This window comes from Phascolarctos cinereus, unplaced genomic scaffold (genome assembly GCF_003287225.1).
Source record: "Phascolarctos cinereus isolate Bilbo 61053 unplaced genomic scaffold, phaCin_HiC Scaffold_4;HRSCAF=312, whole genome shotgun sequence".
Taxonomy (NCBI): domain Eukaryota; kingdom Metazoa; phylum Chordata; class Mammalia; order Diprotodontia; family Phascolarctidae; genus Phascolarctos; species Phascolarctos cinereus.
The window spans coordinates 195724218-195750132 of NW_027555847.1; the positions used below are offsets into that span (position 1 = coordinate 195724218).

The 25915-nt window shown below is 37.1% G+C and overlaps 1 pseudogene; it reads left to right on the forward strand.

Annotated features, from left to right (window-relative positions):
• The first annotated feature begins 301 nt into the window (after nt 1-301).
• Nucleotides 302-1184, forward strand: LOC110198638 (small ribosomal subunit protein uS5 pseudogene; annotated as a pseudogene).
• The last annotated feature ends 24731 nt before the right edge of the window (nt 1185-25915 follow it).

Below are 25915 nucleotides of genomic sequence, written 5' to 3' on the forward strand. Positions count from 1 at the left end.
AGAATGAAGAATGAGCATATAAAAAAAGATAGGGAAGGGGATCTCCAAATGAGAAAATGACAGAATAACAGAAGGAAAATGATGAAAAGAGATAATAAGAATGATGACAAAGAACTAGAAATCTACTCAGTGGGCTTAACTGGGTAATGGATTTATTTGGTTTAATTTAGACTGGAATTATTTATTTTTCTAGTTTTGTATTTCAGCATAAAAATGTAAATAAATCTAATAATATTCACACACACACACACACACACACACACACACACACACACACGAAATATTAGCTTTAGCTTCTACTTCTAGTGAACACCAAATGGCGGACGACGCCAGTGCTGCAGGAGGAGCAGGAGGCCCCAGGGGCCCCAGAGTCTGAGGCCAGGGTGGCTTCCGAGGTAGCTTTGACAGTCGGGGCTGAGGTTGGGGCTGTGGCCGCAGGGCCCGGGGACAAAAGGCCAAAGACAAGGAGTGGGTTCCTGTCACTAAGCTGGGTCGGCTAGTCAAGGACAGGAAGACCAAGACTTTGGAAGAGATCTTTTCTCCCTTCCTATCAAGGAGTCTGAGATCATAGATTTCTCCCTGGGATCTTCATTGAAAGATGAGTTCTGAAGATCAAGCCTGTTCAGAAACAAACTAGAGCTGAACAACGTACCAGGTTCAAGGCTTTTGTGGCCATCGGTGACTACAATGGCCATGTTGGCCTGGGTGTCAAGTACTCCAAGGAAGTGGCCACAGCTATTCGTGGTGCTATCATTTTCGCCAAGCTGTCCATCGTTCCTGTGAGACGAGGCTACTGGGGGCACAAGATTGGCAAGCCTCACATAGTGTCCTGCAAGGTCACTGGGCGATGTGGATCAGTTTTGGTGTGCCTGATCCCTGCCCCTAGAGGTACTGGCATCGTCTCAGCTCCTGTGCCTAAGAAGCTCCTGATGATGGCTGGAATTGATGACTGCTACACCTCTGCAAGAGGCTGTACTGCCACTCTGGGCAACTTCGCTAAAGCTACCTTCGAGGCCATCTCCAAAACATACAGCTGTCTAACCCCAGACCTGTGGAAGGAGACTGTGTTCACTAAGTCTCCCTATCAGAAATTCACTGACCATCTTGTGAAGACTCACACTCTAGTGTCTGTCTAGAGGACCCAGGCAGCTGCTGTGGCAACCACATAGATGTTTTTAATAAACAAATAATTGAACTATGCCTGCTAAAAAAAAAAAAGAAGAAAGAAAAGGAAATATTAACTTTAGCAATAAGAGAAGAAAAAGAAATTGAAGGTAAGTCAAAGCTACTAAAATCATCACCTATATTTATAAATGTTATTGTGTTGCTGAGTACTGTTTGTCTTTGGACCAAGAGCTTAATATACATGTGTATACATATATACATACATACACATATATATATATATATATATATATATATATATATATGTATATAACATTTGTATATTTCCCTATTGTGATATAAGAAAGTTGAGAGAGCAAAAAAAGCATTTTTGTAATTAATTATATTTTAGCAACAAAGCCACTTTTGGATTAATTGATTTTAAAAAGGTGGGTAGGGGAAACAAATGAGAAAGCTGATAAACGTCACTGACTTTTTTTTTAATTCAAAGAAGCAAATTCTATTGCTGACATATAGACTCATTTTTTTTTATCAATACAAAGAGGGATTTTTATTTATAGGGATAAGCTGATATAAATTATTCATTTAAAGTGTTTTTTCCTTGACTTTTTAAAAATCAGTTTTATGTTGAAATTATATATGGTACACCAACTCCATCCTTTCCATTGTCCCTTATTATTCTGCTCTGTTGACTGAAGGGAATAAATTATACACCCTTGTAGGATAATAAAGCCAAGACTGTGAGTCCCCCACCGCATATCATGTTTATCTTAGGGTACGTGTTCCAAGACAACTTGGTTGGTGAGATAATCTTAGAACACAGCTCTTTTGATACTTCAGTAATCCAACCCCATTTGGATAGGGCATATGATTTTTCTCTATAGCTAATAGTATTATAATAAACTTCAAGAGTTTAGTCCTTGTCTTCTGTTACAGTAGAGTGATAGGCAGAGATTCTTGCCATAGCTTCTTACTGATAAGGAAAGACAGAGTACAAGAAAGATGAGAGACAACATCGGGGCTTTTAATGAATGTTGAAAAGAGTAGAAGTGAAAAAGATACACTAAAATACTCAGATGGATCTGAGTGACTGCCTGCCCTTCACCCCTGGCCTAGCACATTGGGGCCTCCCAGCCTATCCTCAAGTGGCATGCTGGAGCTGGCTGCCTGTGAGCCCTCCACTGTGCCACAAAGGCTAGCTCCCAGTGACCCAACTACTTAATGACATCAGCTAATGGTGGTGTAAATCACTGAACCTCTCACCCTTACTTTCTTCAGAATTGTAAAATAAGGATAATAATAACCCCTACATTTACAGGGTTGTTTTGAGGATCAAATGAGAATATTTGTAAAGCACACTGCAAGCCTATTATCATCACACAGTTGATGTTAAAGCTCATTGATACCTAATGAAAAACAATATTGAACATTTTCTTAATAACAGTTTTATTTGATTGAGGGACAGGAAGCCTAAACTCAAAAAAACTGAGGAAATTTTCATTTAAAAAAACTGAACTAAATAGACACTAGGTTCAGTAGGTTTGGTTTTTGTTTGTTTTGTTTTGTTTTTGGAAAAGAATGAGAAAGTTATTTAACTCGTTTAGTCAGTCCCCCAGATTTTATATGAATACTAATTTAACTTTCTTATTTCTATCCATCATTCAGGGCCCAATTCAAATGCTAACTACTCCATGAAGCCTTTCCTGATTCTCCTGGAGCTAGAAATAATACTTCTCTCTTTGAAGCTACCATAAATGGCAATTAGCCAATTTAGCACATTGTGCCTGGTATCATAGTTAGTTAATCCAAAGACATTGGTTGGAATTGTGATTTCATTTTTATAGGGAACGTCCGGATAAGGAAACTCTCTCCATCAATCTTAGTCAATGCCTTCTCTGCAATTAATAGAGTTACGAAAATTGTGTAGAGGAGAGGTAGCAAACTCTGTTTGGATCCTGCCTGCCTCATATTGACTTAGAAAACCACAAGTTAACATTAATTATGTTGCATTGCTTTTTTATTTTTTTAAACATTTTCCGATTACATTTTAATCTTATTTGGCCCAATTTTGGAGTTTTAACAGGTGCAAGTTTGACACCTTGGGCCTAGAGCACTGACAAAGTAACCTGGGCAGAGTCACCCAGCCAGCATCAGAAACAAGTCTTAAATTCAGGACTTCCTAGCTCAAGGTCAGTTCCCTCCATTATGCCATACTGCCTCTATCATAATTAATACTAGCTAGTTATGTACTGATCTTATGTGACTTCCTATATTATAAGCTCCCTGAGGGCAGGTAATATGTCTTATTCATCTTTGTATTCTCTCGGTGCCTAGTAGAAAGTGAATGTCTGTCCAACTGAACCATAGAAAAATTCTGAATACTTAGTAATACAATAATGGGGTTTTCTTAGGACAGGAGTTGCTTTTCACTTTTCCATTGGATGAAGATTTTGTTGATCTTATTAAAAGTCCATTTTCTGGTTCAGTGACTTGAAAAGAGCTTTTCTTTCTGCTGACTACCCTGGTGGTGGCAACTCTTCTAAAGAATCATATTTCCACTTGTTGATGGCTGTTGGACATTTGGTGGCCTCATTAAAATCTCAGCCCAGTCTTGGCATAGATTTGTCACAAGAGATGGCCTTCTCAGTAGGGATCAGAGGCTCCCCTCAATAGTTCTCCTCTGGATTGTGGCATTTGGTGCCAAGAAAGAAAAAAAGCAGTGGTGCCAAAACTTGGTGACAGGCTGAAACTGGGGTACTTTGAACAGGTGGTTTCTGTTTGCACTTTAATACAATCCAGTCTGCAGGAGGAAAGTCATTGCATATTGTGCCCTCCATGAAGACAGCCATGTGCAGGAAGCCAAGTGGGATTTAAAAACATAACCCTTTCTTTTGTCCCACCCACTAAGGTTGCAATTTAATATATCTTCTAGGTTTCTGATCCAGGACTTGGTTTATTCTGCCTTTTAAACATTCCTTCCCTTTGTTTGTCCTTTTATTTTTTCATGCCTGTGGTTTGTAAAACTCTTGTTTTTAAATAGAAAAAAATCTTTTCCTTTCCTTTACTTCTGTTATCACCTTTCTCACCTGTATGCCTACCTTTGGCTTAGAGTTTCAGTGTACAAAAGAACTCCTTGTTTTCTTGCTGTTTCCTATAAATTTACTAGAATAGATTGTCATTAATGTAAATTTTTTTTTCTTCATGAGTCAGGGTCTTTGATGGTTTATGTTTGTCAGATTATTATTAACACAATAGGTTATGTATTGTCATTGATTATTTTGAATAAGATATATTTATATAAGATATATTTCTAAGATAAAACAGCTTTATTTTATTGTGTTTAATATTAATAATGACTCACAATTCATACTGTCATAACATACAGAATATTTTGCTTATAAAACCCTAATTGTCCTCATTTTCCAGATGAGGAGACAAATTCAAAAAATGATTTACAAAAGTTCACTTAAACTAGTATGTGAAATGTAATGGGACAGACTTGGAGTCAGCAAAACTTCAAATTCAAAATTCAAAAAAAAATTCAAAAGTTCAAATTCAGCCAGAGACTTAACTTAACCTTTGCCTCAGTTTCCTCAATGTAAAATGGGAATGATAGTACCTACCATCAAATGAGGTAGTTTTTATACAGTCCTTTGCAAATCTTAAAGTGCTATACAATGCTATCTAGTAGTAGTTGTAACAATAAGTATTTAGAATGGCAGTATCAACACTACTCTGCTCATCTGCAGTAATCTTAAGGCACCATATAAATGTTGACTATCATGGGTCAGAAATTATTCTTAAACCTATGTCTTCTTGTGCAAAACTGAACATATTTTCCACTGCATTGTTTGTTTTTCTAAAACATATTTCTTCCATTTTATTTTTGATCTATAAATGAAATAGTCTGAGAGAGCACAGAAGTGGAGATTGAGTTGGAAAGGACCTTGTAGTCCAACCTACACCTGACTTAAAATCCCCTCTACAACAACCTTCATAAGTAGTCATTCAACCTTCATTTAAAGACTTCGAGTGAGGTGAGGAGGCTGGGGCACTCTTCAAAGGCAGCCCATTCCATTTTTGGATGGTTCTAATTGTTAGAAAATTTCTTTACATCAAGAGTAAATCTGCCTATCTGCAACTTCCACCTGTTTTTCCTCATTCTGCTGTCAGGGGTCTAAAAAGAAAACATCTAAACTTTCCTTTGAATGTCAGTGCTTCAAAACCTTAGAGGAGGATACAGAAGTGTCTTCAGCATCAAATATCTTTGTTAAGCTTCTATGATCAATTAACACTCCAAACATGGCTATTCCCCATGCCTGGAATGTTCTCCCTTCTCATCTCCACCTGCTGGCTTTCTTTAAGTTGCAACTAAAATCTTGTCTTCAACAGGTAACCTTTATCAATCCCTCTTAATTCTAGTGCCTTCCCTCTTTTAATCATTTCCTATTTATCTTATGTATAGCTTGTTTGTACATGTTTGATTACTGATTCTTTCATTAAATTGTGAGCTCCTTGAGGGCAAAGACAATCTTTTGCCTCTTTTTTGTAAACCAGTGCTTAGCATAGTGCCTGGAACATAGTTGGTGCTTAATGAATAGCTGTTGATTGACTGCTTGTTATTTCCTAACAAGCAAGATATCTTGAATCTTTTTGGAACTATACCATCTTATCCACTGTTTGCTTTATTCCATGCTATTTCCCCATCCATATCACATTTTGTAATTGAAGTAATTTTTTTAAAATAATTTTATAATCTTTGAAGTAAGTGGAAACTTGGTAGCTTTTGCTTTGAAACACACACACACACACACACACACACACACACACACACACACACTAAAATAAGATTATGGAATCATAGGTTTAGAGCTGGCAGAGACCTGAGTACACGTGAGACAACTGAGGCCCAAAGAGCAAAAAGTGACTTGACCAAGATCACATAGCTAGTTAGTAGCCAGAGCAAAGATTTGAACTCAGGTCTTGTGACTCTGAACTCAGTGCTCATTCTATTAGAGCAAAAAACATTTTGGTTTTAAGGAAAACAGGCATGATATCTCAGAGCCAAGAAGTAAGGTACTCTTCTCTTCACTTTGATAAGGAGCCAGGTCGTTTGTATTCTTTTAGAAAATGCAGAGTAAGGACATTCTGCATTTTCACAATGACTGATTAAAGATCAACAAGTCAAGGATACCTGGGGTGGGTTGTTCTGATGTAACATTTTCTCTTTATTTTCATAAAGCATTTACTGTCTCATTGAGGCCATTGGTGGCTCTTGTATGGAGAGCAAAACACAGTCAGACTTTGACAATGAATAAACTGAGCCCTTCAATTTTTTGCAAAACCGTTCTGTTTGATTTGATGAAGAGCATAATGGATCCAAATTCAGTCTTTAGAAGGAAGTATATGATTACGATTAACATCAGCACAAATTGTTCATGCACCCTTTTAGAATGCAGCATGACTTTGTAAGTCATTGTACACCTTTGGAGAAATGTGATTTTTTCCCCTTAAACCTTATCAAACTTGCAAATGGCACAGAGACTTTGACATTTTTCAATTAACCTTCTTATATGACTGCTCCAACTCTTTTTTTCTCCTTTTCAATTTCGACTTTGCAAATCACAGAACAAGTCATAAAACCAAAAAATTTAGAATGAGAAAACATCTCCATGGGAACCAATTCAACCCCTAACTTTGATCCAAAGGCACCCAAATTCTTAAGTTGCATCCTTATGGTTACCCAAACATTTTAGAGGAAAAGGCAAACAAAACCAACATGGAGGAGTTTTACTCAATATTTATGGCTCCGAAAGTTTTCAGCCTAGGCACCAGCCTATGAGTGTTACCAAAAGCAACTGCGCAGGCATCAATTAAGATTGCTGAAAGGACTCTACCTTTTGGGGCTGCCCAGAATTGTAAGGATCTACAACAGATCTGACCAGTCTTGCTGCCACAAATGCTGCTCTATTATCTTGCACTTTGAACATATCCTTTTCTTACTGGTCATTCTTTCATACCCTTGCTTTTAGTTCCTCATGCTGCTATAGTTGTTAGGCTCTTCAGGTGTTTGTATTGTGAAATACCCTCTCATTTCAAACTCAGCATGAATGAGGGACTGGGTCATTTAGGTAAATAGGATAAGTGTTTAGCTATGGGGTACCACTACTATTAGGGATGACCCTTTCACAACTCCTGCTTCTATCAGAACTGGGATTCATTTCCAGGGAGAATAACTTGGGAACGCCTTCCCTAAAGAGGTAGAGTTGCTCCTAGAAAAGTAAAGGAGGGTTTGTGTGGGGGCCAAGAAAAACAGGGAAAGATAATGAAATGAAGAAGATACTCTTCAAGCCTGGGAAGTAAAACTCCACTTATGAAAATTAACTAGTGGTAAAGTACTGGAAATTGGGGGAGGGGGAAATGTCCATCAATTGGAGAATGACTAAAACAATTTGTGGTATATGATTGTGATGGAATACTATTGTATTATAAGAAATGAGGAGAGGGATAGTTTTAGAAAAATCTGGTCAGACTTATATGAACTCTTGCAAAATGAAGTGAGTAGAACCAAGAGAACATTATAAATAATAACAGAAATATTGTAAGGATGATCAATTGTGAAAGACTTGACAGTGATCCAAGACAATCCAAAGGACCCATGATGAAAAATGCTATCCATGTCCAGAGAACTGATGAACTCTGAATGCAGATTGAAGCATTCTTTTTTTGAATTTTCTTTATTTTTCATTTTTTTGTGTTTTCTTTTGCTACATAGGTAATATGGAAATGCTTGGCATGACTTCATATGTATAATTGATATCAAACTGCTTGCCTTCTCAAGGAGTGGGGAGGAGCATGAGTAAGGGAGAGAATCTGGAACTCAAAAGTTTTTAAAATAATTGTTAAAAAATTTACATGTAACAGAGAAATATTTAATGAAATAAAAATATATATTTAATTTTTTTTAAAAGAACATTAACCAGACGCAATTACTATATATGGTCTTAAAAGATATGTAAGGTAGCAAATATAAGTAGTCCAGCAACTGAGATGAAAAAGCGAGTTCTTTTTGATACTCTACAACAGTGGTGTCAAACTCAAATAAAAACAAGGCCATTGATCTGTACATAATGAATACTGAATTAGTTTTAAAATCTAATGTTATTTATGTTACCTAGGTTTTATTATATTTTTTATTTATTTAGCTAAATATTTTCTAGTTACATTTTAATCTGGTTCTGGAGTAGCATGTTTCACACCTCTGATCTACAATATCTATCCTTCTGTGACTGTTTCTCCCTGACTCTTGCTGTACCCCAGGGAGTTGTATTACTGGGAATTTGGGAGGTAAGAGATGAAGTAATTTGACATAGGTGTGAAAACAGAGGTGTTGAGTGCTCAAGGTCAGGAAGAGACTAGGCAGGGCAGCAGGGCCGTTGGTAAGCTTCTCTATTCCAAGGCCAGATACAAAGCACACTTGTGCAGCTTCATGATGAGCTGGCTGGCTGAAGATCCCTGCCACTAACTGGACAGCTGAGGCTAAAGAAAGCACACTGGATGCAATGTTCCACACTCCAGACAGAGCTGAGATCCTGAATTCAGAACTTCAGTGTCTTTATCTTAGGAGCAGCCCTGCTTGAATCATGAGCAGAACATCCTGTGGAAATTATGGCCTTTTTAAAAAGCCTTTGTTCAAAGGAGTACTCAAGATGTACTTGTAGATGCCTTGGATTGAACCAATTCTTTGCTTAGGGACATTGGAGGCTTAAGAGAATGGTGGGCTCTAAATTCCTTGGTAGGTATTTTATTATACACTGTTTCAATGTTATTATCTACAATTTTTTGCTTATTGATTCAACATGGAATTAAAAGCAATTATTGACAGCTCTTGCTTTACATAAGGTGGACCATTCCATGGACCTTTACGTGAAGCAGTTTTTACACAATGTGAATTTGCCTTTACCCACTTCATTTAGCTTACATAATAAAGGCATACATAAAAAAGGCATATAATAGCATCTTCTCTTTGTTTCAACAGATCAGACAACTTCATGCAAGCACTGCCTTTCCAGTGCTTCTTTATCCCAGCAGCATCTTTCACTCTGGTTTTCACACCAGATGACAATTTTTGTCCTCATTCATATTTTCTAGTTATTTTCATTTTCATTTCAAAGTCTGTTGGCTTACACTTAAAGAAACAGTTCACTTTTCCCCTCAAGAGCACGTTTGCCATCAGCCATGGTGAAACTATAAGGATCACTGTTAAACACAGTATCACTCACTGTCTGCAGATACGCAGACACTTCTCAGCTTCCTACTACAGTTTATACTGCCTGCATCATACAGTCTTACCAAACAGTGTCTGCTTTGCATAAGAAATTTTCACATTTTTTGGGGAATGTGGATGTCTTTCAGAATTCTATCTGTAAAATTGAATTTTTGTAATGCAAATTTATGTACAACAAGAACTGTCAGTATGTTTGTCCAAGCATGTTTGTCTCTTGTTTGTGGAAAGTCAATTCCACTATGCCAGGATCTTAAAACAAGATTCAGTAGACTAAAGCATGTTCAGGAAGGAAATAAGTCGAGGCGAGTTGGTAGTGGCTCAGAACTGATTTCTGATGAGATAAAACTGCATGCTTCTTAACAGTCATTGCTGATTTCACACACACACACACACACACACACACACACACACACACACACACACACATACACACACAGGCTAAGCTGAAGAACAGAAGACCACACTCTGAGAACCAGAGAAAGCGTGGTGCTTCCTCAGTATTTCTGCCCATTATGATCCTTATGCAAAACATCAAGGTGAGCTAAATCCAAACCCATCTCCTGATGATGTCTTGAACAGGACCAGGATAATGGCTATTAGCACCACCTGGTGGTCAACCCTTACAAATTTGTTTCTTCCCTGTATCCAAACTTTCTGTCCGCAGTGAAAAACAGAACAGAGACAGGGGGCTATTTCTTCTTTTCTGATAAAGCAATGAAGGAAAGAAAAGGAGTAAGGTGAGGGAGTGGACACATCCTCAGGGCATGTCATAATGGATAGTAAAAATCCAACTATGCTTGGCTATCTGGAAGGTAATAGCAAGAAAAGGCTACCCTGGGCTTAAAGTTCAGGAGCACAGAAAAGAGAGAGTCCAACATTGGCAGGTTTCACGTCCACCCCAAACTTCCTTCCTGAATACTTTATCTTACACTGTCCTTTTTTTCTTTTTTTTGGCAGTTGGGGTTAAGTGACTTGCCCAGGGTCACACAGCTAGTAAGTGTCAAGTGTTTGGTATGAAGCCAGATTTGAACTTAGGTCCTCCTGACTTCAGGGCCAGTGCTCTATCCACTGCACCACCTAGCTGCCCTCTTACACTGCTCTTTCTGCTGCTGAATAAACCTCACCCTTCCCACACTACAGTAACTTAAAAGAAGGGGAAAATTATCCAATAAGACTCATTTAAATAATGTATGACTGAATAGTTGAGTTCCTTGACACCTGCAAAAAATCTCCCAAAGGCTAATAGAGAACTCACACAGGATTCAGACACAATGGGATCATAGACCCTAGAGCTGAAAGGGACCTTGGAATACATCTAGCCTGAACCCTTTGTTTTAAACATGGAGGACACTTAGACCCTGGGAACTTAAATGAAGTCCCACAGGTATCAGAGGTGGGCTGTGGACCCATATCCTCTAACTTTAATCAGTACTTTTTCCATTAGATTTTATTAGATTTGTCATCTTTTCGCCCTCTTCTTTCAAATTGTGTCAATAAACAAGGTAAAATCCCTATTTTTTCAATAAAAGCAAATTTAAACAAGGGCATAAAGGAGGAGAAAACATTATGTTCAATACATTATCTCCCTGGCCCTGGTAATCTACAAAGGGAGACAGGATAGGGATAGGAACTAGGACTGAAATTTTATTTGATCTAATCACTACCAGTATAGGGCAGGTAAGTGGCTCAGTGGGTAGTATACAGGTTCTGAAGTCAGGAAGACCCATGGTCAAATTCAGCCTCAGACTCCTACTAGCTATATGATCTTGGACAAGTCACTTAACTTTTTTTGCTTCAGTTTCCTCATCTGTAAAATGAGCTGGAGAAGGAAATGGCAAACCACTCTAGTATCTTTGCCAAGAAAACCCTCAAATGGGGTCACAAATAAGCAGATCCAACTGAAACAACTAAATAACTACCCTTGCAGGTCAGCACTTTTCTGAGAGAGACATATTCTGAGAGAGTTAGTTACCTAAAGCAGGGACAGGTAAAGTAATTAACCCAGGATCACACAACCCATATGATGCAGGGACAGAAATAGGAAATGTGCCAAAATGTGTCATAGCTTATCCATTGTAGCAGTGAGAGTCTAGACAGACTAAGAGAAAATAGTTTGAATAGTCTTTTCCCCCAGTTACATGTCAAGAAAACTTTTATCATTCATTTTTACAAGATTTTGAGTTCCAAAGTTTTCTTTTTTCTTCCCTCCCCTCCCCTCTTCTGAAAATGGTAGGCAGTTTGATGTCGTTTATACAAGTGCTATCATGTGAAAATATTTCACATTAGTCACAATTGTGAAAGAAGAAATAGATCAAAAGGGGGAAAAAAAACACAAGAAGGAATAAAGTGAAAAAAACATATGCTTTGATCTGCATTCAGAGTCCATCAGTTCTCTATTTAGATATGTATAGCATTCCCTTTCATGAGTCCTTTGTACTTGTCTTGAATCATTGTGTTGCTGAGAAGAGCTGAGTCATTCATAGTTGACAATCATACAATGTTGCTGATACTGTGTACAATGTTTTCCTGGTTCTGCTCGTTTCACTTTGCATCAGTTCATACAAGTCCTTGCAGGTTTTTCTGAAATCTGTCTCTTCATAATTTCTTACTGCACAGTAGTATTGCATTACATTCATATAACATAGCTTGTTGAGCCATTCCTCAATTGATGGGCATCCCCTCAATTTCCAATATTTTGCCACCATGAAAAGAGTGTTATAAATATCTCTGTACATGTAGGTCCATTTTCCTTTTTTTATGATCTCTTTGGGATATAGACCTAGTAGTTGTATTGCTGTATCAAAGGGTATGCATAGTTTGGTTACCCTTTAGGTCCCAAATTGCTCCCAGAATTGTTGGATGAGGTCGCAAGTCCACCAACAATGCATTAGTGTCACAATTTTCCCACATCTTCTCCAGCATTTTCCTTTTCTGTTATATTTGCCAATCTGGTAGATGTGAAGTGGTACCTCAGAGTTGTTTTAATTTGCATTTCTCTAATCAAAAGTGATTTAGAGCACTTTTTCATATGCCTATAGATAGCTTTGATTTCTTCATCTGAAAACTGAGTGTTCATATCCTTTGGCCATCTATCAATTGAAGAATGGCTGGTATTCTTATAAATTTGACTCGTTTTCTATACATTTGAGAAATGAGGCCTTTATCAGAGATACTTGCTGTAAAGATTGTTTCTCATCTCTCTGCTTTCCTTCTAATCTTGGTTGCATTAGTTTTGTTTGTACAAAAGCCTTTTAAAGTAATATAATCAAAATTATCTATCTTACATTTTATAATCCTGTCTATCTCTTGTTTGGGGACCTTGTGTCTGGTACTGTGCTGAGGGGGTGGGGTGGAGAGTGGCTGGCACTGCTGGAGGCCATAGGGGTCTGGCAGCTTACCTGGTGCTGAGCTAGGGTCATAATGGTGGTGTCTGGTATGTACTGAATCCCAGTGAGATGTTTTTGCATTTCCTGGGGCTTCACTGAAGCACATGATAATTCTGAGTGCTGGAGTCTGCCAATTCCCCTGGCTATGGCAAGGCACATGGGGGCTCTTGGTGTTGGTGTTTGCCTACTCCACTTCACTGGGGTTCAGAATCTCCCACTGGTTTGCTGAATTGGGGTTTGCTGAGATGGTTCCTTTTCTGGAATGCACTCCCCTTTCACCTGAATGAGATGGACCTTTCTTGCCAACCTTACAAGTTTCTTGGGCTAAAATTTTTTCACCCCCTCTTTTTGCTTGTTCTTCTGTTCCAATATTTGTTTTGGAGTGTTATTCTATGGTTGTTTAGAGATGCATATAGGAAAGTTACAGCAATTTACTGCTTACTCTGACAACTTGGCTCCTGGAATTAGTCAAGAGCAAATGGTTTGAATAACCCTTCCTCAGAATGAAGAGTGACAAACTGCAGGCCATCATAGAAATCATAGATTTCAAGCTTATAAAGGGCCATAGAGATTATCTACTCCACCTTCCCTCACTTCATTTTTGATATAGATGGAAACTGTGAGCCAGAAAGATCACAAAAGTAGTTAATAAAAATATCAGAATTCAAATTCATATCCTCTGCCTCCAAATCCAGTTTTCTCAGAGGAATTTAGAGAAAATCTATCCAACTTTTCTCATTTTAAATACGAAGAATTTGAGTCCCAAGAGACACTGAATGACTTTCACAGAGTTGCAAAGGTAAAAAGTGGAAGAGCTGGGATTTCAACCCAGGTTCTCTGATTACAGTTCTGGTAGTATTTCTACTGTGCCACACAGTCTTTAAAACCCGAGGTCAGGTTTTCAAATGGAATGTCTTTAAGGACACAAATATACAATTTTGACTTACTATGATGCTTTTTCTTCTCAGCTGGCTCACAGCAGCCAGTTTCAGAATATAGCTGTGAAATTTAGCTGTCATTTAGTTTTTTCATAAAGGTTGTAGATTTGTCATAATGCTGTAAGGAGAGAGGTGGAGCTTAACACAGACAACTTTGGAGATGCAATGACAGAGACCAGAGACACAATAAACACAACAAAGTGAAACAAGAGACATTGGTTCTGTTTTTATTCTTTTGGCAAACATGGAACTTTTGCTGTAGGCATGATCACCACAACTGCCACCAAGTATTTATCAAGTGTGGGCATCCTATTGGGCGCAAAACCACAGAATAAAAAAGAATTCTTCTAACTGCACTACAGGGTGAGAAACAAAAGGGACAAACATGGAAAGAGAGAGAGAGAGAGAGAGAGAGAGAGAGAGAGAGAGAGACAGAGAGAGAGACAGAGAGAGAGAGAGAGAGAGAGACAGAGAGAGAGAGAGAAGGTTTATTTTGTATCTTATATGTCTATATGTCAATAAATCATTCATCAAGTATTCAAGTACTATATATGCCTCTTATACTGTCAGGCACTGTGCTGGTTCTAAGGGCTTAATAAATAAATGTTTGTTGATTGACTAACTAGGTGCTGAGGGTACAGAGACAAAAGTGAAGCAATTCTTGCCCTCAGGGAACTTACAATTGGGGGAGGGATACACACATATGATATGTGTACATATACACACATATGCACACATGTGTATATGTACACATATACATATATACACTTAAGTTTATACATATACATACACATACACACACAATTATACACAAAACAGATGCAAAATACAAACAAGTCAATTTGAGGGATAAGGGTCAAACATCTGGGGGATTAGGAAAAGCTTTATATAGAAGATGGTGTTTAAACTAAGCGTTGAAGAAAACTCCTTAACAGCTACCTAGCTGCTGAGACCATTAGGCTGTTAGTTCCTTGAGAAGAGAGATGATTTTTTTTTTACCAATTTTTATATTCCTAGCACTTAGCCCAGCACTGGGCACATAGTAAGCATTTAATAAATATTGATTGCTTGTTGACTGACTTAACAGAGACCATGTCCTAGAGAATATATGCATTTTACCTCTGGAACTTCTTGTCTGGGGCCCCTCAGGTCCTCTTTGGTGGCTGGCAATCATTACACCAGGCTGGCTGCTTTAGCCATGCTTCTTTTACACCTCTTTGCCCTAAGCTTCTCACCAGGTCATCAAACCCCGTCCTGACTTCTCCCCATTTCCAGTTCTGGAGTCCTAATCAAATCATCACTGTGCCTGCTACTGGGAAGGGCTCTACTTACAATTCTTCTAACTTTTCAAACCCAATTACCTCTCCCTGGCTACCATTCTTCTCCATGTGATGTGTCCTCTATAAGAATGTAAGCTCATCAAGGTCAAGTATGACCTTTGCTTTTACTTTTGTATCCCTGGCCCCTATTTTGTGTGTGAAGTAAAGTAAGTACTTGTAATGACAAGAGGGACTGCATTTCAAGTATAGGGGGTAGGGAGGTGGGTCAGTGAGAACTAGTCAATAAGGCCTGTGTAATATCCACTGCATGTAGCCTATTCAAGTGAAGACTTGGTCAGTCTACTTCTGGAAAGATGTCACATGATGGAGGGACTCTTCTTATTCCTGCTTTGGAGCATATTCATCTATCCTCTGTTCCCTGTCAGCTTATGGTGTGGGTGATAAAAATCCTTGTAATTGTCTGTTGAGCCAACTGATTATCCTTATGCCTGCCACTGATGATTATACCAGAGAGGTATAATCATCACAGCATCATCATGTCTTCATGGGGTTTTTTTTTTGTGTCTTTTTGTGTTTATTCTTTCCTGATCTTAAGTAAATGTGTATCAGAGAGAGAATAGATCAGATTACCATTTTGTGTGTGTGTGTGTGTGTCTGTGTGTGTGTGTGTGTGTGTGTGTGTTTAGGCAATTGGGGTTAAGTGCCTTGCCCAGGGTCACACAGCTAGTGTCTAGTGTTTGGTCTGAGGCTGGATTTGAACTCAGGTCCTCCTGACTTCAGGGCCGGTGCTCTATCCACTGTGCCACCTAGCTGCCCCATTTTGTGTGCTTTGAAAAGTTAGAAGAGCCACCAGAGGTCAAGGAGTCTGCCAGTAACCACAGCAGCTGAGACTGGTAAGGAGCCTGTCCTGGGGAGTGATCTGCTAGACCAAGGCAGGCAGTACGTTAAGCTTGTAGCTGAAAACCCAAGATCAGCAAATCTTGAACTTGGTTGGGAGAAGGTTGGTAGTCATCACTTTAGCTTTGAGCTCATTCTCCCCAGTGGTAGAAGTGGTAGAAGAGAGCGGTCTCTTGGTTTTGGAAGTTTCTCTACTTTGCTTTTTGCTCTGTAAATATCCCTTTGCAAAAATGAATTTATGTAAATGGTTAATTGATATTGAGGGAGATAGAAACTGATTTAATAGATGTTGAGGTTGTAATCACTGGCAATTGATATTGGGGACTTATGGAAAAATGGCATTAGCCAAATACCATTCAATCCTTCAGAGCTACCTTTAGAATTTAGAGGAGGGAAGTGCTAGCCTAATTCTGGGGACTGAACTTGCCAGTGCAAGTGGGACTTTGATAGTGAGCCCAGAGCATATGTGCTACACAGTCGTAAAGAGCAGCCAATGCAAAGAAATAGAGATTAGAAATGGGACACCATGTACCAGGAATAATAAAAGGACCAGTTTGTCCGGATTTTAACGTATCAAACTGAAATAGAAATTGGGGCCACTAAACTATACATAAGGATCCTTTAGAAAACCACACACTAGCATTTTCTACATTTTATTGTATTTTTCCCAATTACACTTCAGTCTGGTTTGGCTAAACTTGGGAGTGTTCTTGGGGCCAGAGTGCATATTTGACAATTCTGGTGTACGTGAAGGAGGGTAATGGGTAATATGGCTAGAAAGTGAGGTAAAGTCCTGGTTATTAAGAGCTTTAAATACCCAAGAGAGGAGTTTATATTTGTTGCTACTACTTCAAAGACCAGAGCTCACTGAGTAGGGTAGTGACATGGTCAGACCTGTGCTTTAGGAAAATCACTTTGGTAATTATATGGAGGACAGATTGGAAAAAGAGACTCGAGGAAGAATAGAGACCAAATAGGAGTCTATTAGAATAATCTAGGTGAGAAGTGATGAGGGCCTGAACTAGGGTTGTGGCTGTGAAAGTAGAAACAGGGACAGGTGAGAGATGTTGTGGAGGCAGAAATAACAAGATCTGGCAATTGAATGAGTAAGTCTGAGTCCCTGAAGAAGATATTATAGTAGGTCTCAATGATAAGAAGCAGCTAGGTGGCTCAGTGGATAGAGAGCTAAGTGCTTTACAAATATCTTTTCATTTGATCTTCATAATAACGCTGTGATGTAGGTGCTATTATATCCTCATCTTACAATTGAGGAAACTGAGACAAAACACTTTGAAAATTTTAAACTGTTATATAAATACCTGTTATTTATGTATTAATCCCCAATATTTATAGCAATACACATGTATCTGAAATTCATTCTAAGTTGGAGTTTGAGAAAGAAAGGGTCATTTCAGAACCTGCTGCTATCAAGACCCCTCTAATGGACATAAGCCTCTTTGCTTATATCCCTTGAGTTTTATAACCTGAAAAAGAACCTTTCAGATATTTTGGCTCTTATAGTCATGTTTCCTGGCAAATGATACCTAACAACACATGCATAACAAGAGTGTAAAAGTGTTAAGCTAGCAGAACTAAAACATACAGTGATTATACTGGAAAATTTTTCATCATAAATATTTAAATTATTTTATAACAAAATAAAAATTAACTCAATCAGATAATTACTTCATATTAAGACCTTAACTTTAACAGTTAATCTCACACGTCAAAGACAGAGAAGATGAACACATAGAAGGTAAATGAACAGAACAGAAGAAATACACACAGAGGGAGAACACTAGAAATAGAAGAGAGAATTGCAACATGTGATGAAAGTAACTCTAGTAAGATTAGACAGAGCAATAAAGATACCTTTCCCAGGATCCTGTTGGGCTGCTCTTCCGGGGGTGGGGGGGGTGGGAAGGGCGGGGCGGGGGAGTGGTCGTTGGAGCTGTAAGTTCGGCAGAAAAAACAATGGGGTTTCTGAACTGTTAGTTCTCATATAAAGGTTTTTGGCTTTTTTCAGAGTTAGAGAAAACAAACAAACCTTTCCCAAAACAAATAATAGCAGCTAATACAAGAGAGATCAAGAGAGAACAACCTATGCTCAATAAAAGCAAATAAAAATTCTGCCTCTACTTGGGAGTACACAGGAATTTTTCAGATTGCAAGATACATAGATATCATTATCATCTCCTTACGGTCCCATGATAAGGATTCAGAACTGTTCTTTGTTCCAACATATCTGTTGCTATTTCAAGCTGTCAGGCCTTGCAGACATTTGTTTCTTCTCTGCATAAATAAGCTAGATGGTTTCAGGAAAGACTTTATGGTCTTTTTATGGTGCTTTTAGGTATCTACTTCAAGGACCATCCTAATTTACTCTTAAGGGTAGGGAGTAGGGAGTGGAACACCTATAGGGAAATGCCACAGATTGTGCTTTGCCAAATTTTGGTCTAGAAATTACAGACTGGCCCTGCATAAATTTTCTTTTAATACTTAAACTTTAATACTTTAAAATTCTAAACTTTAAACTTTCCTTTAACACTATTTCTATCCTGAGTAAAGTTTAGTTCTAGATTTGTCATATGTGTGATAGCTCTTCATCTTAACAAGGGGTTACAAGAGGTTTAGGAAAAGCCAGTGGGGGGGGACTGTTCTTTTCAAGAGAGGGAAAACAATGAGGTTTTCTGAAAAGTCCAACTATGACCTTTGTAAGTAGGGCCACTTCTCTATCTTCCTATTGCTATTACATGCACACAGCCCCCCCACACACACACACAAACACACATACACTTTCACCTGGAATGGAAAGAAGTTATACTATCCAGAACCATTATTATGGCTTCAGTATAGCTTTTTGAACACTCCAAAGGGTGAACTCAGAATGAAACTATAAGAGAGACTAGAGAGAAAAGAACTCACATATTTAAACAGTAAAACAAGTATTTTTTGACAGTAGGGTTAAATCAAAGCTGTTACAAGGGATCTCTAAGCTCTGGATGGCCCACATCGTACACTATTTGACTTCTAGGTTGTTGTACTACCAGATTCCAGTTAAGCTGTGTTAGATATGGCACTTATTACATACTTACTATGTGCCAAGCACTATGCTAGGAGCTAGGACTTAAAAATAAAAAGCAAAAAGACGGTCCTTATCGTCAAGGGGCTTGCTAAAAAAAGGAGGAGAGGCATGGAAGGAAGGTCTCTGTATACGGACAAGATGTAAAAGTCCAGAGGAACGGAGCTGAGTTAGAATTGAGTATGGTTAACCTAGGCATACCTCAAATGGAGATTCTGGCCACAAATTCATCAGTTGGAGGAGGGGATCATAGAAGCTGGAGGCTTCTATAGTGTGAGATAAAACCAAAATGTCTACTAATGCTCATGGCAAGGAAGAATGAATAAACAAAAGTTGTCTTTCATTATAATCTATTTCAAAGGCTTTTTAAAATGAAAAAAGCATCAGACTGAGAGTAAGTCGTCTTGGATTCCAGTCCTGATGCTACTAATGAGCTATGTGACATAGTGAGGTCTCAAAAAGTTTATTTAGATGATCCCTGCAATCACTTGAAGTCCTATGATTCTACTATTCTGTGATTTTAAGTGGGAGCCAGTATAGTGTGGTAGGATGGGTCTTGTACAATGCGTAGAGCCTAGCAGATTATTTTTTTCAGTGGCATAGGAGCTTCCAGACAAAAAAAAAATTTTTTCTCTACAAGTAAAGTTAAGTAGGTGTTTTACAACTTAATAGGATGTCACATGGAACACATAGAGTTTAAGTGATTAGCCCAACTTAGCCTGTACTCTGCCAAACCTGAGGAGCACCAGCTTTCTGTAGTTTGGGCCCAGTTGTCTGAGGCAACTAGGAAGCCACGTCAATGATTCCAGTCTTAGCTCTCCAGAACAGTGAAATCCAAATCAGCTTAGCCAACATAAAACAGATATGATACTGTTCAGTTTTTTCCAATTTAATTTTTTTTTTGTTTTCAACATTCACTTTTATAAGATTTTGAGTTCCACATTTTTTCTCTTTCCTTCTCCTCCCCTCCACAAGATGGCATGCGATCTCATATAGATTATACATGTACAATCATTTAAACATATTTCCATATTAGTCATGTTGTGAAAGAAGAATCAGAACAAAAAGAAAAAACCATTAGGAAGAAAACAAAAAAGAGAAAATAGTGTGCTTTGATATGCATTCAGACTCCATAGTTCTTTCTCTGGATGTGTATAGCAATTTCTATCATGAGTCTTTTGGAATTGTCTTAAATCATTTCATCTCTGGGAAGAGATAAGTCTATCAGATTCGATCATTGCATAATGTTACTGTTACTGTGTACAATGTTCTCCTGGTTCTGCTCACTTCACTCAGCATCAGTTCATGCAAGTCTTTCCAGGTTTTTCTGAAATCTGCCTGCTCATCATTTCTTATGGAACAATAGTATTCCATTACATTCATAAATCACAACTTGTTCAGCCATTCCCCAATTGATGGAGATCTTTTCAATTTCTAATTCTTGGCCACCACAAAAAGAGCTGCTATAAATATTTTTATACATGTATACATGCACAAATGTATACATATATACATTTTTACACATTATATATTTTTTATGGTCTCTTTGGGATACAGACCTAGAAGTGGTATTGCTGAATCAAAGGGTATAGACCAATTTATAGCCCTTTAGGTATAGTTTCAAATTGCTCTCCAGAACAATTGGATCAGTTCATAACTCCACCAACAATGCATTAGTAGTCCAATTTTCCACATATTCTACAACATTGATCATTTTCTTTTTCTGTCATATTAGTCAATCTGATAGATGTGAAGTGGTACTTTAGAGTTGTTTTAATTTGCATTTCTCTAATCAAAGGTGATTTAGAATATTTTTTCATATGACTATAGATAGCTTTAATTTCTTCATCTGAAAACTGCCTATTCATATCCTTTGACCATTTATCTACTGGGGAATGATTTGTCTTCTTATAAATTTGACTCAGTTCTCCACATGTTTGAGAAATGAGGCCTTTATCTGAAACATTGACTGTAAAAATTGTTTCCCAGCTTTCTGCTTACCTTCTAATCTTGGTTGTATTGGCTTTGTTTGTGCAAAAACTTTTTTAATTGAATGTAATCAAAATTATCCATGTTGCATTTCATAATGTTCTCTATCTCCTATTTAGTCATAAATTCTTCCCTTCTCCATAGATCTGATAGGTAAACTATTCCTTGCTCTTCTAGTTTGCTTATAGTATCAGTCTTTATATTTAAATCTTATACCCATTTTTACTTTATCTTGGTATAAGGTGTAAGATATTGGTCTATGCCTAGTTTTTGCCATACTCTTTTCCAGTTTTCCCTGCATTTTTTGTTAAATAGTGAGTTCTTATCCCAGAAGCTGGAATCTTTGGGGTTTAGCAAACAGCAGATTACCATAGTCCTATATATTACCACTGTGTCCTATGTACCTAATGTATTCCATTGATCTAACATTGTATTTCTTAGCCAGTACCAAATAGTTTTGATGATTGCTGCTTTATAATGCAGTTTTAGATCTGGTATGGCTAGGCCACCTTTCCTTGTATTTCTTTTCATTAATTCCCTTGATATTCTGGACCTTTTACTCTTTCAGATGAATTTTGTTATTATTTTTTCTAGCACTATAAAATAATTTTGGAGTAGTTTGATTGGTATGGCACTAAATAAGTAAATTTAGGCAGAATTGTCATTTTAATTATATTAGCTCAGTTTACCCATGAGCAACTGACATTTTTTCAATTATTTAGATCTGACTTTGTGTGAAAAGTGATTTGTAATTGTGTTCATATAGTTCCTGGGTTTGTTTTGGCAAGTAGACTCCCAAATATTTTATGTCATCTTTATTTTAAATGGAATTTTTCTTTTTATCTCTTGCTGCTGGGTTTTGTTAGTAATATATAGAAATCCAATAATTTATGTAGGTTTATTTTATATCCTACAACTTTGTTAAAGTTGTTAATTATTTCAAGTAGTTTTTTGGTTGATTCTCTATGATTCTTCTAAGTATATTATCATATCATCTGCAAAGAGTGATAGCTTTGTTTCCTCATTGCCTATTCTAATTCCTTCAATTTTCTTCTCTTATTGCTAAAGCTAACATTTCTACCACAATATTGAATAACAGTGGTGGTAATGGACATCTTGTTTCACCCCTGGTCTTACTGGAAAGGCTTCTAGCCTTATCCCCATTACATATTATGCTTGCTGACAGTTTCAGATAGATGCTACTTAGGGTTTTAATGAAAACTCCATTGATTCCTATGCTCTTTAGTGTTTTTTAACAAGAATAGGTGCTGTATTTTGTCAAAAGTTATTTCTGAATCTTTCAGGATAATCATATGATTTCTGTCAATATTGTTATTGACATGGTCAATTATGCTGATAGTTTTCCTAATATTGAAACAGCCCTGCATTCCTGGTATAAATCCCACCTGGTCATAGTGAATTATCCTTGTAATAAGTTGCTGAAATCACTTTGCTAAGATTTTATTTAAAATTTTTGCATCAATATTCATTAGGGAAAATGGTCTATAATTTTGTTTCTCTGTTTTGGCTCTTCCTAGTTTAGGTATCAGCACCATATTTGTAGCATAAAAAAGAATTTGGTAGGGCTCCTTCTCTGACTATTTTTCCAAATAGTTTATACAGTATTAGAATTAATTGCTCTTTAAATGTTTGGTAGAATTCACTTGTAAGTCCATCTCGCCCTGGAAATTTTTTCTTAGGGAGTTCATTGATGGCTTATTCAATTTTTTTCTGAGAGGGGATTATTTGTTTTATTTCCTCTTCCGTTAATCTAGGCAATTTGTATTTTTGTAAAGATTCGTTGATTTCACTAAGATTATCAGATTTATTGGCATAAGTTGTCCTAATTATTATTTTAATTTTCTCTTCATTGGTGGTGAATTCACCCTTTTCATTTTTGATACTGGTAATTTGATTTTCTTCTTTCTTCTTTTTAATCAAGTTATCCAAAGGTTTTATCTATTTTATTTTTTTAATAAACCAGCTCTTAGTTTTATTTATTAGTTCAATTGTTTTCTTAATTTAAATTTTATTAATTTCTCCTTTGATTTTCAGAATTTCTAATTTAGGATTTAATTGAGGATTTTTGATTTGTTCTTTTTCTAGTTTTTTTTGATTGAATGCCCGATTCATTGATCTCCTCTTTCTCTATTTTATTTACATAAGCATTTAGAGATATAAAATTTCTCCTAAGAACTGTTTTGGCTGCATCTCATAAGTTTTGTTATGTTTTCTCATTATTGTCATTTCCTTGGATGAAGTTATTATTTCTATGACTTGTTGTTTGACTCACATATTCTTTAGGATTAGATTAGTTTCCAATTAATTTTTAGTCTATCTTTCCATGACCTTTTATTACATATAATTTTTATTGCATCATGATCTTAAAAGGATGCATTTAACATTTTTGCCTTTCTGCATTGGATTTTGAGATTTTTATGCCCTAGTACATGGTCAACTTTTGTGTAGGTGCCATGTATCACTGAGAATAAGGTATATTCTTTTCTATCCCCATTCAGTTTTCTCCAGAGGTCTGCCATATCTAACTTTTCCAAAATTCTACTCATCTCTTTAACTTCTTTCTTATTTTTTGTTTAGATTATCTAGTTCTGAGAGGTGGAGGTTGAAGTCACCCACAGTATAGTTTTGCTATTTCTTCCTGTAAATCACTTAACCTCTTCTGTAAGAATAGGGATGCTATATCACTTGCTGCATATATGTTTGGTATAGATATTACTTCACTGTCTATGGTACCTTTTAGCAAGATGTAGTTTCCTTCTTTATCTCTTTTAATTAGATCTATTTTTGCTTTGCTTTGTCTGAGATCAGGGTTACTACCCCTGCTTTTTCTTTCTTTTTTTTTACTTTAGCTGAAGCATAATATATTCTGCTCCAGCCTTTTACCTCTACTCTGTGTGTATCTCTCTGCTTCAAATGTGTTTCTTGTAAATAACATATTGTAGGATTATGGTTTTTAATGTACACTGCAATCCACATCTGTTTTATGGGAGAGTTCATCCCATTCACATTCACGTTTATGATTACTGTGTCTTTATCTCCATCCTATTTCCCCCTTTTTATTCTTTTCTCTCTCTTTTCAACCTGTCCCTCCTCACCAGTGTTTTGCTACTGACCGCTGCCTCCCTTAATCTCCCCTCCCTTCTGTCAGCCCCCTTCATTTTTCTTTTCCCTTTTCCCTTCCTTCCCTTCTTCTCTGCCTTCTATTTATTCCTTCCTTTTCTTTCTTCTTTCTCCTCCTACTTCCCTATAGAGTAAGATAAATTTCTATAACCAAATGAATGTGTATGTTATTCCCTCTTTGAGCCAAATCCAATGAGAGTAAAGTTCAAGCAGTGCTTGCCCCCCTCCCTTCTTTCCCTCTACTGTAATAGGTCTTTGTGCCTTTTCCTGTGATGTAATTTACCTGTTCTGCCTCCCTGTTTCCTTTTCTCACAATACAATCCTTTTTTTCACCCCTTAATTGTTTTTATCATCATAACATATTCAAGTCATACCCACACACACACTCTCTCTATGTATACCCCGTCTAAATGCCATAATAAAGATACAGCTCTCAAGAGTTACAAGTATAACCTTTCCATGTGGGGATGTAAACCATTGAACCTTATCAAATAATATCTTTTTTTTTCTTTCCTGTTTACCTTTGTATGCTTCTCTTGAGTCTTGTATTTGCAGATCGAATTTTCTGTTCAGCTCTGTGTTTTTCAACAGGCAAGACAGAAAGTCCCCAATTTCATTGAATCTTCATCTTTTCCCTTGAATGATTATACTCAGTTTTGCTGGATAGTTGATTCTTGGTTGCAATCCAAGCTCCTTTGCTTTATGGAATATCATATTCTAAGTCCTCCAATCATTTAATATAGAAGCTGCTAAGTCCTGCAAAATCCTCACTGTGGTTCCAAGATAATTAAATTGTTTCTTTTTGGCTGCTTGCAGTATTTTCTCCTTGACCTGATAATTCTGGAATTTGGCTACAATATTTCTTGGAGTTTTCATTTTGAGATGTCTTTCAGGAGGTGATTGGTGGATTCTTTCAATGCCTATTTTGCCCTCTGGTTCTAGAATATCAAGGCAGTTTTCCTTGATAATTTCCTCTTTTTTTTTTGTGAGGCAATTGGGGTTAAGTGACTTGTCCAGAGTCACACAGCTAGTAAGTGTCAGAAGCCAAATTTGAACTCAGATCCTCCTGATTCCAGGGCTGGTGCTCTATCCAAGGTGCCCCTTGATAATTTCTTGAAAGATGATGTCCAGGCTCTATTTTTGATCATGGCTTTCAGGTAGTTCAATAGTTCTTATATTATCTTTCCAGGTCAGTTGTTTTTCCAGTGAAGTATTTTATATTTTCTTCTATTTTTTCATTCCTTTGATTTTGTTTAAATGATTCTTGATGTCTTATAGAGTCATTAGCTTTCACTTGCTCAATTCTAATTTTTAAGAAATTGTTTTCTTCAGTTAGCTTTTGTACCTTTTTTTTTTTCCATTTTGGCCAGTTCTATTTTTTAAGGAGTTGTTTTCTCCAGTCAATTTTTGCACTTTCTTTTACAAGATTGACTGTTTCTTGTATACCTCTCATTTCTTTTCCCAATTTTTCTTCTACCTCTGTTATTTGACTTTTAAAATACTTCTTGAGCTCTTCCAAGAAGGCTTTTTGGGCTTGCGATCAATTCATATTCCCCTTTGGGATTTCAGATGTAGGTATATTGACAATGTTGTCCTCTTCTGAATTTGTATTTTGATCTTCCCTGTCACCATAAAAACTTTTTATGGTCAAGGTTCTTTTTTTGCTTTTTTGCCTTTTTTTTTTTTTGATGTTTGCCTATTACCTGGCTTTTAAAGTTGAGCTCTCCTGCCGGAGCATGGAGGCACTGTCCAAAGCTTCTTGTGCTGGAGGCCAGAGTCCTGGTCACTAG